This window comes from Stenella coeruleoalba, assembly GCF_951394435.1.
Source record: "Stenella coeruleoalba genome assembly, chromosome: 10".
Taxonomy (NCBI): Eukaryota; Metazoa; Chordata; class Mammalia; order Artiodactyla; family Delphinidae; genus Stenella; species Stenella coeruleoalba.
In genome coordinates this window covers 97,809,538-97,821,585 of record NC_137156.1, presented here as the reverse complement: position 1 = coordinate 97,821,585, position 12,048 = coordinate 97,809,538, and positions in this window count along the sequence as shown.

Genomic DNA, 12,048 nt, shown 5'->3' with positions numbered 1-12,048 from the left:
CCCCAGCAGTGGAAGTGTGGAGTCCTAACGACTGGACCTCCAGGGAATTCCCTAGGCTCCAATTTTAATTTGAAACAATATTGACACTTTATCACCAGTTTGGTGAAAAAGTCTTTTGTGTCTTGGCCCTGAAAATCATCCACCAGCATTGTTTACCAGAGTCCCAAATGCCTTACAACTGACTTTCAGAAACACCAGGGAGAGTGAGAACAGGATTGGGTAGAGATTAAGCCCTGGCATAGGGAACATGACGCAGCATGGGTCCCCAGGCCAGTTCTGGGGAACTGACTGTTAAATGCTGGGTCCCAGGTGACTTCTGGTAAGAAGGAAGCAATGGGAGACTTCCCTGGTGGCACAGTGGTTAAGAATCTGCCTGCCAATGCAGGGGACACGGGTTCAAGCCCTGGTCCAGGAAGATCCCACATGCCGTGGAGCAACTAAGCCCACGAGCCACAACTACTGAGCTCATATGCCACAACTACTGAAGCCCACGTGCCTAGAGCCCACACTCCTCAACAAGAGAAGTCACCGCAATGAGAACCTGGTGGCCTAGTGGTTAGGATTCTGGGCTTTCACTGCCGTGGCCTGGGTTCAATCCCTGGTGGGTGAACTGAGATCCTAAAGGCCACAGGGCACAGCCGAAAAAAAAAAAAAAAAAAAAGGAATGGCTGGAACTTTGTGGAAAAATGGTCAGAGGGTAAATTCCTTTCCTGATCTGTGACTGAGGACTCAAAGGAGAGAACTAAGCACAAATGGATCATAACTCACTTGTTCGTGTATTAACTCACTCATCATTTCTTCTCTTCACTCACCTCATTGATTTATTCACTCCATCTACCTGCCTCCTTTTCCTCATTCATACTTTTGTTTCCTTACTCAGTGACCCTGTTACCGTGGCTAAGAGCTATGTAGGTGACTAAGGCTTCAGAGAAGGGAAGGCAGCTGGGCAGAAAACCAACACACAAGGCAATAAAAGCAATAATAGAAGAATGTACAAAATGTGTAGGGACCTGGGACAGAGAATGGTTTAACAACAGCTTAGAGGGTCAGGAAAGCCTTCGGGGAGGATGTGGAAAGGAGGTTGCCGATCAGAAGATACTCCAGACAAAAGGAACAGCAAGGCACAAAGGTGCGAACAGCTTGCCTGCTTAGAGAGACGTGAGAACTTCAGTGTGACTGGAGCCCTGGGTGTGTGGAGGGGGAGGGAAAGATGAGAGATGAGGCGGAAAGTAGGTTGAGACCAGGCTGGAATAGCCTTTGGATGGCAGGTTAAGGAGCACTGGTTTTATTCTTGAGGTCAAGGGTTCTCAAAGTGTGGTTCCTGAACCAGCAACATCAGCATCACCTGAGAACTTAATAAAGATGCAAATTCTCAGGGCCCAGACCTACCCAGTCAGTAGGGCTGCAGGCGGGGCCCAGCTGGCTCTGTTTTAGCACGCCCTCCGGCTGATTCCTAACGCATTGTACAGTTTGGGCATCACTTTCCTAGGTAGTATAGAGCCAGGGTTGGTTTGTGACCAGGGCAGTGCCATAATAACACTCTGAAGTGGAAAGTACTCTGATAGCAGCATGGAAGCTATACTGAATAGAGGGGGTGAGGCTGCAATTGGGGCAGACGAGAGTGCAATCATGTGCAAAGTAATACATCTCAGGGACTTCCCTGGTGGCACAGTGGTTAAGAATCCACCTGCCAATGCAGGGGACACAGGTCCGAGCCCTGGTCCAGGAAGATCCCACATGCCTCGGAGCAACTAAGCCCGTGTGCCACAACTACTGAAGCCCGCGCGCCTAGAGCCTGTGCTCCACAACAAGAGAAGCCACTGCAATGAGAAGCCCGCGCACCGCAACGAAGAGTAGCCCCCGCTAACTGCAACTAGAGAAAAGCCCACGTGCAGCAACCAAGGCCCAACACAGCTGATAAGTAAATAAATAAATAGTTTTTAAAAAGTGTCTTTAAAAAACAAAAGAAGAAAGAAATACATCTGAGATAGGGCTTCCCTGGTGGCGCAGTGGTTAAGAATCCGCCTGCCAATGCAGGGGACACGGGTTCAAGCCCTGGTCCGGGAAGATCCCACATGTCACGGAGCAACTAAGCCCACCCAGCACAACTACTGAGCCTGCGCTCTAGAGCCCATGAGCCACAACTACTGAGCCTGCGTGCCACAACTGCTGAAGCCCATGTGCCTAGAGCGCATGCTCTGCAACAAGAGAAGCCACCGCAATAAGACCGCGCACTGCAATGAAGAGTAGCCCCTACTCGCCGCAGCTAGAGAAAGACTGCACAGCTACAAAGACCCAACACAGCCATAAATAAGTAAGTTAGTAAATAAATAAATAAAAGAAAGAAATACATCTGAGATGGCGGATGTGGCAGAAACTGGTAGATGTCCTTCCAAATCTGTTCTCCCTTTCTTCTATAGTAACAGAACTCCTGATTTTTAGCTGGACATGTTTCTCTGAAAGACTAAATATCCCAGCCTCCTGTGCAGTTAGGTGTGATCACGTAACCGAGTTTTGGCTGACAGGATGTGAGTGGAAGAGATGTGTGTCACTATGAGGTCTTTTTTTTTTTTGCGGTACGTGGGCATCTCACTGCTGTGGCCTCTCCCATTGTGGAGCACAGGCTCCGGACACGCAGGCTCAGCGGCCATGGCTCACGGGCCCAGCCGCTCCGCGGCATGTGGGATCTTCCCGGACCGGGGCACGAACCCATGTCCCCTGCATCAGCAGGTGGACTCCCAACCACTGCGCCACCAAGGAAGCCCCACTATGAGGTCTTGAGTGCCAGTGCGTGTGCCCTCCATGTCCCCCGCTTCCCCTGGCTGGGATGAGGCATGGTGGCCACCCATCTTGAAACATGTGGTCAAAGACACCATAGGAACAGCTGAGCAACAAGATAAGAAGCTAGGTTCCCTCGTAGTAATCGTACCAGCCTGAGACTGCTGTGGCCAGATGGTTATATACTTCTATTTTATTTAAGTCACAATTATTTTGGGTGTCTCTTAGAGAAACCAAACCTATATTCTAGTTGATACAGTGAGTAGCTGGCATGCCAAGCCCTCTTTTCAAACTATACCTGTTTCCTTCTCTTCCCTTCTTCTCCTCTTTCTTTTTCAAAAGAACTTGAGAAAACTTATAACTGAGGGTGTGTCTCATAAGTTTCATAAAACACAAATATAAAGTTAAGCCCATCTGATTTAATGGAGTTGCTGTCATTAAGCATTAGATTTAGCTTTGAGCTTCCTGGAAGCTAAGGCGAAAAATGGAAAGGAAATATGATGAATCAGTCTCAGAACATTTGATATCAGAGTAAAGGGCATCTCCCAGTTTTCAGGACAAAAATTCTAGTAATTTGTCATGCTGGAGAAATTTCTCAACTAGAGTCATATGTTGATAAGATTCTCCATAAATTTGGCAGCAAAAGGAGACTGAGTTTCACATGGTGATTTCTTATCACAAGCTTTGATGAAAGCTCAGGGCCTGTTGTTAAAACAACTCTGGGAGGACGGTTATGCAAGGGACAAAGCTAGGGTGATGCTCAGCACTGTACATGAATTTGATCCTCTCAACAACCTATGTCAAAGCAGGTAATATTATTACACTTATTTTACAGATGAGGAAACTAGGATACAGAAAGGGGAATGGCCAGATCAGAGAGTTGGTGGTGAGCCAGTTTTGTAAGGCAGGTCTTAGACTCCAGAGGCCCTTTTTACACGTCCCTCTCTAGGGCCTACCAGCACCCTCACATACAAAATTGTAGGTATTGTGGGTTGAGAATCAGAGAAAAGCACAAGAATCACTGCCCCAGACAGAGGGCAGGAGGGAAGATGGCAGAGTAGAAGGACGTGCGCTCACTCCCTCTTGCGAGAGCACTCGAATCACAACTAACTGCTCAACAATCATCGACAGCAAGACGCTGGAACTCACCAAAAAAGATACCCCACATCCAAAGACAAAGGAGAAGCCACAATGAGACAGTAAGAGGGGCGCAATCACAATACACTCAAATCCCATAACTGCTGAGTGGGTGACTCACAAACTGGAGAACACTTATGTATACATAAGTCCACCCACTGGAGTGAAGGTTCTGAGCCCCACGTCAGGCTTCCCAACCTGGGGGTCTGCCAATGGAAGGAGGAATTCCTAGAGAACCAGACGCTGAAGGCTAGTGGGATTTGATTGCAGGACTTTGACAGGACTGGGGGAAACAGACACTCCACTCTTCGAGAGCACACACAAAGTAATATGCACATCGGGACCCAGGGGAAGAAGCAGTCACCCTACAGGAGACTGAACCAGACCTATCTGCTAGTGTTGGAGGGTCTTCTGCAGAGGCGGGGGGTGGCTGTGGCTCACCGTGGGGACAAGGACACTGGCAGCAGAAGTTCTGAGAAATGCCCCTTGGCTTGAGCCCTCCCAGAGTCCGCCATTAGCCCCACCAAAGAGCCAGGTAGGATCCAGTGTTGGGTTGCCTCAGGCCAAACAACTTACAAGGAGGGAACCCCATCCCACCTATCACCAGACAAGTGGATTAAAGTTATACTGAGCTCTGCCCACCAGAGCAACAAACAGCTCTACGCACCACCAGTCCCTCCCATCAGGAAACGTGTACAAGCCTCTTAGATAGCCTCATCCACCAGAGGGCAGACAGCAGAAGCAAGAAGAACTACAATCCTGCAGCCTGTGGAACAAAAACCACCTTCACAGAAAGATAGACAAGATGAAAAGGCAGAGGGCTATGTACCAGATGAAGGAACAAGATAAAACCCCAGAAAAACAACTAAATGAAGTGGAGATAGGCAACCTTCCAGAAAAAGAATTCAGAATAATGATAGTGAAGATGATCCAGGACCTCAGAAAAAGAATGGAGGCAAAGATGGAGAAGATGCAAGAAATGTTTAACAAAGACCTAGAAGAATTAAAGAACAAATAGAGATGAACAGTAAAATAACTGAAATGAAAAATCCACTAGAAGGAATCAATAGCAGAATAACTGAGGCAGAAGAACGGATAAGTGACCTGGAAGACAGAATGGTGGAATTCACTGCTGCCGAACAGAATAAAGAAAAAAGAATGAAAAGAAATGAAGACAGCCTAAGAGACCTCTGGGACAATATTAAACACAACAACATTCGCATGATAGGGGTCCCAGAAGGAGAAGAGAGAGAAAGGACTCGAGAAAATATCAGAAGAGATTATAGTCAAAAACTTCCCTAACATGGGAAAGGAAATAGCCACCCAAGTCCAGGAAGCACAGAGAGTCCCAGGAACGATAAACCGAAGGAGAAACACGCTGAGACACAAAGTAATCATATTGACAAAAATCAAAGACAAAGAAGTCATTGAAAGCAACGAGGGGAAAATGACAAATAACATACAAGGGAACTCCCATAAGGTTAAAAGCTGATTTCTCAGCAGAAACTCTACAAGCCAGAAGGGAGTGGCATGATATATTTAAAGTGATGAAAGGGAAGAGCCTACAACCAAGATTACTCTACCCGGCAAGGATGCAATTCAGATTTGACGGAGAAATCAAAAGCTTTACAGAGAAGCAAAAGCTAAGATAATTCAGCACCACCAAACCAGCTCTACAACATATGCTAAAGGAACTTCTCTAAGTGGGAAACACAAGAGAAGAAAAGGACCTACAAAAACAAACCAAAAACAATTAAGAAAATGGTAATAGGAACATACATATCTATAATTACCTTAAACGAGAATGGATTAAATGCTCCAACCAGAAGACACAGACTGGCTGAATGGATACGAAAACAAGACCCGTATATATGCTGTCTACAGAAGACGCACTTCAGACCTAGGGACGCATACAGACTAAAAGTGAGGGGAAGGAAAAAGATGTTCCATGCAAATGGAAATCAAAAGAAAGCTGGAGTAGCAATACTCATATCAGATAAAATAGACTTTAAAATAAAGAATGTTACAAGAGACAAGGAAGGACACTACATAATGATCAAGGGATCAATCCAAAAGGAAGATATAACAATTATAAACATATATGCACCCAACATGGGAGCACCTCAATACATAAGGCAACTGCTAACAGCTCTAGAGGAGGAAATCGACAGTAACACAATAATAGTGGGGGACTTTAACACCTCACTTACACCAATGGACAGATGATCCAGACAGAAAATAAATAAGGAAACACAAGCTTTAAATGACACAATAGACCAGACAGATTTAATTGATATTTATAGGACATTCCATCCCAAAACAGTAGATTACACTTTCTTCTCAAGTACACATGGAACATTCTCCAGGATAGATCACATCTTGGGTCACAAATCAAGCCTCAGTAAATTTAAGAAAATTGAAATCATATCAACCATCTTTTCTGACCACACGTTACGAGATTAGAAATCAATTACAGGGGAAAAAACACAACAAACACAAACACATGGAGGTTAAACAATACATTACTAAATAACCAAGAGATCACTGAAGAAATCAAAGAGGAAATCAAAAAATACCTAGAGACAAATGACAATGAAAACACGACGATCCAAAACCTATGGGACGCAGCAAAAGGAGTTCTAAGAGGGAAGTTTATAGCCATACAGTCCTACCTCAAGAAACAAGAAAAATCTCAAATAAACAATCTAACCTTACACCTAAAGGAACCAGAGAAAGAAGAAAAAACAAAACCCAAAGTTAGTAGAAGGAAAGAAATCATAAAGATCAGAGCAGAAACAAAGAAAACAATAGCAAAGATCAATAAAACTAAACGCTGGTTCTTTGAGAAGATAAAACTGATAAACCATTAGCCAGACTCTTCCAGAAAACGAGGGAGAGGACTCAAATCGATAAAATTAGAAATGAAAAAGGAGACGTTACAACAGACACCGCAGAAATACAAAGCATACTAAGAGACTACTACAAGCAACTCTATGCCAATAAAATGGACAGCCTGGAAGAAATGGACAAATTCTTAGAAAGGTATAACCTTCCAACACTGAACCAGGAAGAAACAGAAAATATGAACAGACCAATCACAAGTAAGGAAATTGAAACTGTGATTAAAAATGTTCCAAAAAAGTCCAGGACCAGATGGCTTCACAGGTGAATTCTATCAAACATTTAGAGAACAGCTAACACCCATCCTTCTCAAACTCGTCCAAAACATTGCAGAGGAAAGAACACTCCCAAACTCATTCTATGAGGCCACCATCACCCTGATACGAAAACTAGACAAAGATACTACAAAAAAAGAAAATTACAGACCAATACCACCGAAGAATATAGATGCAAAAATCCTCAACAAAATACTAGCAAACAGAATCCAATAATACATTAAAAGGATCATACGGGCTTCCCTGGTGGCGCAGTGGTTGAGAGTCCGCCTGCCGATGCAGGGGACGCAGGTTCGTGCCTCGGTCCGGGAAGATCCCACATGCTGCAGAACGGCTGGGCCCATGAGCCATGGCCGCTGAGCCTGCGCGTCCGGAGCCTGTGCTCCGCAATGGGAGAGGCCACAACAGTGAGAGGCCCGTGTACCGCAAAAAAAAAAAAAAAAAAAAAAAAGGATCATACACCATGATCAAGTGGGATTTATCCCAGGGATGCAAGGATTCTTCAATATATGCAAATCAATCAATGTGATACACCATATTAACAAATTGAAGGAGAAAAACCATATGATCATCTCAATAGATGCAGAAAAAGCTTTTGCCAAAATTCAACACCGATTTATGATAAAAACTCTCCAGAAAGTGGGCATAGAGGGAACTTACCTCAACATAATAAAGGCCATATACGACAAACCCACAGCAAACATCATTCTCAATGGTGAAAAACTGAAAGCATTTCCTCTAAGATCAGGAACAAGACAAGGATGTCCTCTCTCACCACTATTATTCAACATAGTGTTGGAAGTCCTAGCCACGGCAATCAGAGAAGAAAAAGAACTAAAAGGAATACAAATTGGAAAAGAAGAAGTAAAACTGTCACTGTTTGCAGATGACACGATACTATACATAGAGAATCCTAAAGATGCCGTCAGAAAACTACTAGAGCTAATCAATGAATTTGGTAAAGTTGCAGGATACAAAATTAATGCACAATGGACTTGAGGACATGGGGAGGGGGAAGGGTAAGCTGAGACGAAGTGAGAGAGTGGCATGGACTTATATATACCACCAAATGTAAAATAGATAGCGAGTGGGAAACAGCCACATAGCACAGGGAGATCAGCTCGGTGCTTGGTGACCACCTTGAGGGGTGGGATAGGGAGAGTGGGAGGGAGACGCAAGAGGGAGGAGATATGGGGATATATGTATATGTATAGCTGATTCCCTTTGTTATAAAGCAGAAACTAACACACCATTATAAAGCAATTATACTCCAATAAAGATGTTAAAAAAAAACCAAAAAAACCCCAAAATTAATGCACAGATATCTCTTGCATTCCTATACACTAATGATGAAAAATCTGAATGAGAAATTAAGGAAACACTCCCATTTACCATTGCAATAAAAAGAATAAAATACCTAGGAATAAACCTACCTAGGGAGACAAAAGACCTGTATGCAGAAAACTACAAGACACAGATGAAAGAAATTAAAACAGATGGAGAGATATACCATGTTCTTGGATTGGAAGAATCAATATTGTGAAAATAACTAGACTACCCAAAGCAATCTACAGATTCAATGCAATCCCTATCAAATTACCAATGGCATTTTTTACAGAACTAGAACAAAAACTCTTAAAATTTGTATGGAGACAGAAAAGACCCCGAAGAGCCAAAGCAGTTTTGAGGGAAAAAAACGGAGCAGGAGGAATCAGACTCCCTGACTTCAGACTATACTACCCATGCACGTATGGTCAACTAATCTATGACAAAGGAGGCAAGGATATACAATGGAGAAAAGACACTCTCTTCAATAAGTGGTGCTGAGAAAACTGGACAGCTACATGTAAAAGAATGAAATTAGAACACTCCCTAACACCATAAACAAAAATAAACCCAAAATGGATTAGAGACCTAAATGTTAAGACCGGAAACTCTCGCACCGCAATGAAGAGTAGCCCCCGCTCACCACAACTAGAGAAAGCCCGCCCGTAGCAACAAAGACCCAACGCAGCCAAAAAAAAAAAAAAAGACTGGACACTCTAAAACTCTTAGAGGAAAACATAGGAAAAACACGCTTTGACATAAATCACAGCAAGATCTTTTTTGATCCACGTCTTAGAGAAATGGAAATAAAAACAAAAATAAACAAATGGGACCTAATGAAACTTAAAAACTTTTCAAAGCAAAGGAAACTACAAACAACATGGAAAGACAACCCTCAGAACAGGAGAAAATATTTGCAAACGAATCAACGGACAAAGGATTAGTCTCCAAAATATATAAACAGCTCATGCAGCTCAATATTAAAAAAACAAACAACCCAATCCAAAAAATGGGCAGAAGACCTAAATAGACATTTCTCTAAAGAAGACATACAGATGGCCAAGAAGCACAAGAAAAGCTGCTCAGCATCACTAATTATTAGAGAAATGCAAATCAAAACTACAATGAGGTATTACCTCACACCAGTTAGAATGGGCATCATCAGAAAATCTACAAACAACCAATGCTGGAGAGGGTTTGGAGAAAAGGGAACCCTCTTGCACTGTTGGTGGGAATGTAAGTTGATACAGCCACTATGGAGAACAGTATGGAGGTTGCTTAAAAAACTAAAAATAGACTTACTATATGACCCAGCAATCCCACTACTGGGCATATACCCAGAGAAAACCATAATTCGAAAAGACACATGCACCCCAATGTTCATTGCAGCACTATTTACAATAGCCAGGTCATGGAAGCAACCTAAATGCCCATCGACAGACAAACGGATAAAGAAAATGTGGTACATATATACAATGGAATATTACTCAGCCATTAAAAGGACTGAAATTGGTCATTTGTAGAGACGTGGATGGATCTAGAGACTGTCATACAGAGTGAAGTAAGTCAGAAAGAGAAAAACAAATATTGTATATTAACGCATATATGTGGAGCCTAGAAAAATGGTACAGATGAACCGGTTTGCAGGGCAGAAACAGAGACACAGATGTAGAGAACAAACGTATGGACACCAAGTGGGGAAAGTAGCAGGGATGGTGGTGGTGGGATGAATTGGGAGATTGGGATTGACATGTATACACTAATATATATAAAATGGATGACTAATAAGAACCTGCTGTTTAAAAAAAATAAATAAAATACACAAATTCCAAAAAAAAAGAATCATTGCCCCAGAATATGCCTGTGTTAGCCAAGAGAAATTAGTGAGATCTGGTAAATATTAGAGGGACCTCTGAGCCTCTTAAGATAGGCTGCCGCTGATAGGGTGAGGAAGTAGGGGTAGGTACTCTGGAAGCAGAGGGGAAACCCCAAATTTTGAGCTTGATTTCGAGCTTGACTAGAACTTGTGGGGCTTCAAGAATGGAAGGAGAAATAATATTGAAAGTGCTGTCCTAGGGCAGCTAATGTCTAGAAAAGGAGAAAAAAACTCTTCTCTGTCTCACTTCTTACTGAGCACCCACTCAATAAGTACCAAGTATCTGCTAGGAACCCAAGTGACAACAAGGGAACTAGCCTACTGGGTGAAAGGCATTTTCTAAGTTGTCTCATTCTCAAAATAACCCTACAAAGAAGGTATGATTATTGGTGTGATTATGTCATTCTCTAGATGAGGAAACTGAGGCTCAGAGCTGTTAAATGATTTGCCCAAGTTCCCACAGCTGGTAAGGGGTGGGGGTGAAGTTTGAACCCAGATCTGTCTGACTCCAAATCTTGCAATGCACTATCACTGTTTCATTAGCAGGGAGAGAAAAGGTGTGATGAATTTGACATTTAAATCCATCCTATTTCTTTGTTGTTATTGTTGTTAAAATACAATTTAAATAACTGAACACCAAATTGGTACACACCCACCATCTTTTGGCATAATTTTTTTAAGTGACTTTTTGATTGTAAGTTAATATTACTCAACAAAAAAATGTTTGGACACTACAGACATGTAGAGAGAAGTGAAAGAAACAAAACTGAATCAGAGGGACTTCCCTGGTTGCGCAGTGGTTAAGAATCCTCCTGCCAATGCAGGGGAGATGGGTTCAAGCCCTGGTCCGGAAAGATCCCACATGCTGTGGCGCAATTAAGCCCATGCGCCACAACTAGTGACCCTGCGCTCTAGAACCTGTAAGCCACTACTACTGAAGTCCGCGCGCCTAGAGCCCGTGCTCTGCAACAAGAGAAGCCACCGCAATGAGAAGCCCACGCACCACAAGAAAGAGTAGCCCCTACTCACCGCAACTAGGCAACTATAGAAAGCCCACTTTTTCAATGAAGACCCAACGCAGCCAAAAATAAATAATTAATGAATGGAAAAAAAAAACGAATCAGATAATTCTTTAACCATTAACATTTGTGGTGTTTCTCTCCACTCTGCTATGAATAATTTGTAGTTTGCATTTTACATTGAAGTTATCAAACTGCATACCTGCTTAACATTATAAGCATTTTTTCCGTTTTTAAGTAGGTTGCATTACCATCAATTTACGAGCTGTGAAATATCACATTTGGTAGATGTACTTTATGTTTTTTAATCATTCCCTTCTTGGTGATTTCTTGTAAATTTTCCTGTTATAAAAATATTTCTTCAAACATCTTGGTGCATATATATTTGTCCTAATTTAGGATTATTTCCCTGAAATTCATTCCCAGAAGAGAAATTCCTGGGTCAAAAGGCCTGGACATTATTTCTTTTTTTAATAAATTTATTTATTTATTTATTTTTGGCTGCGTTGGGTCTTCATTGCTGCGTGCAGGCTTTCTCTAGTTGCGGCGAGCAGGGGCTACTCTTCGTTGTGGTGTGCAGGCTTCTCACTGCGGTGGCTTCTCTTGTTGTGGAGCACGGGCTGTAGGTGCGCAGGCTTCAGTAGTTGTGGAGTGCAGGCTCAGCAGTTGTGGCTTGTGGTCTCTAGAGCACAGGCTCAGTAGCTGTGGCGCATGGGCTTAGTTGCTTCAAGGCATG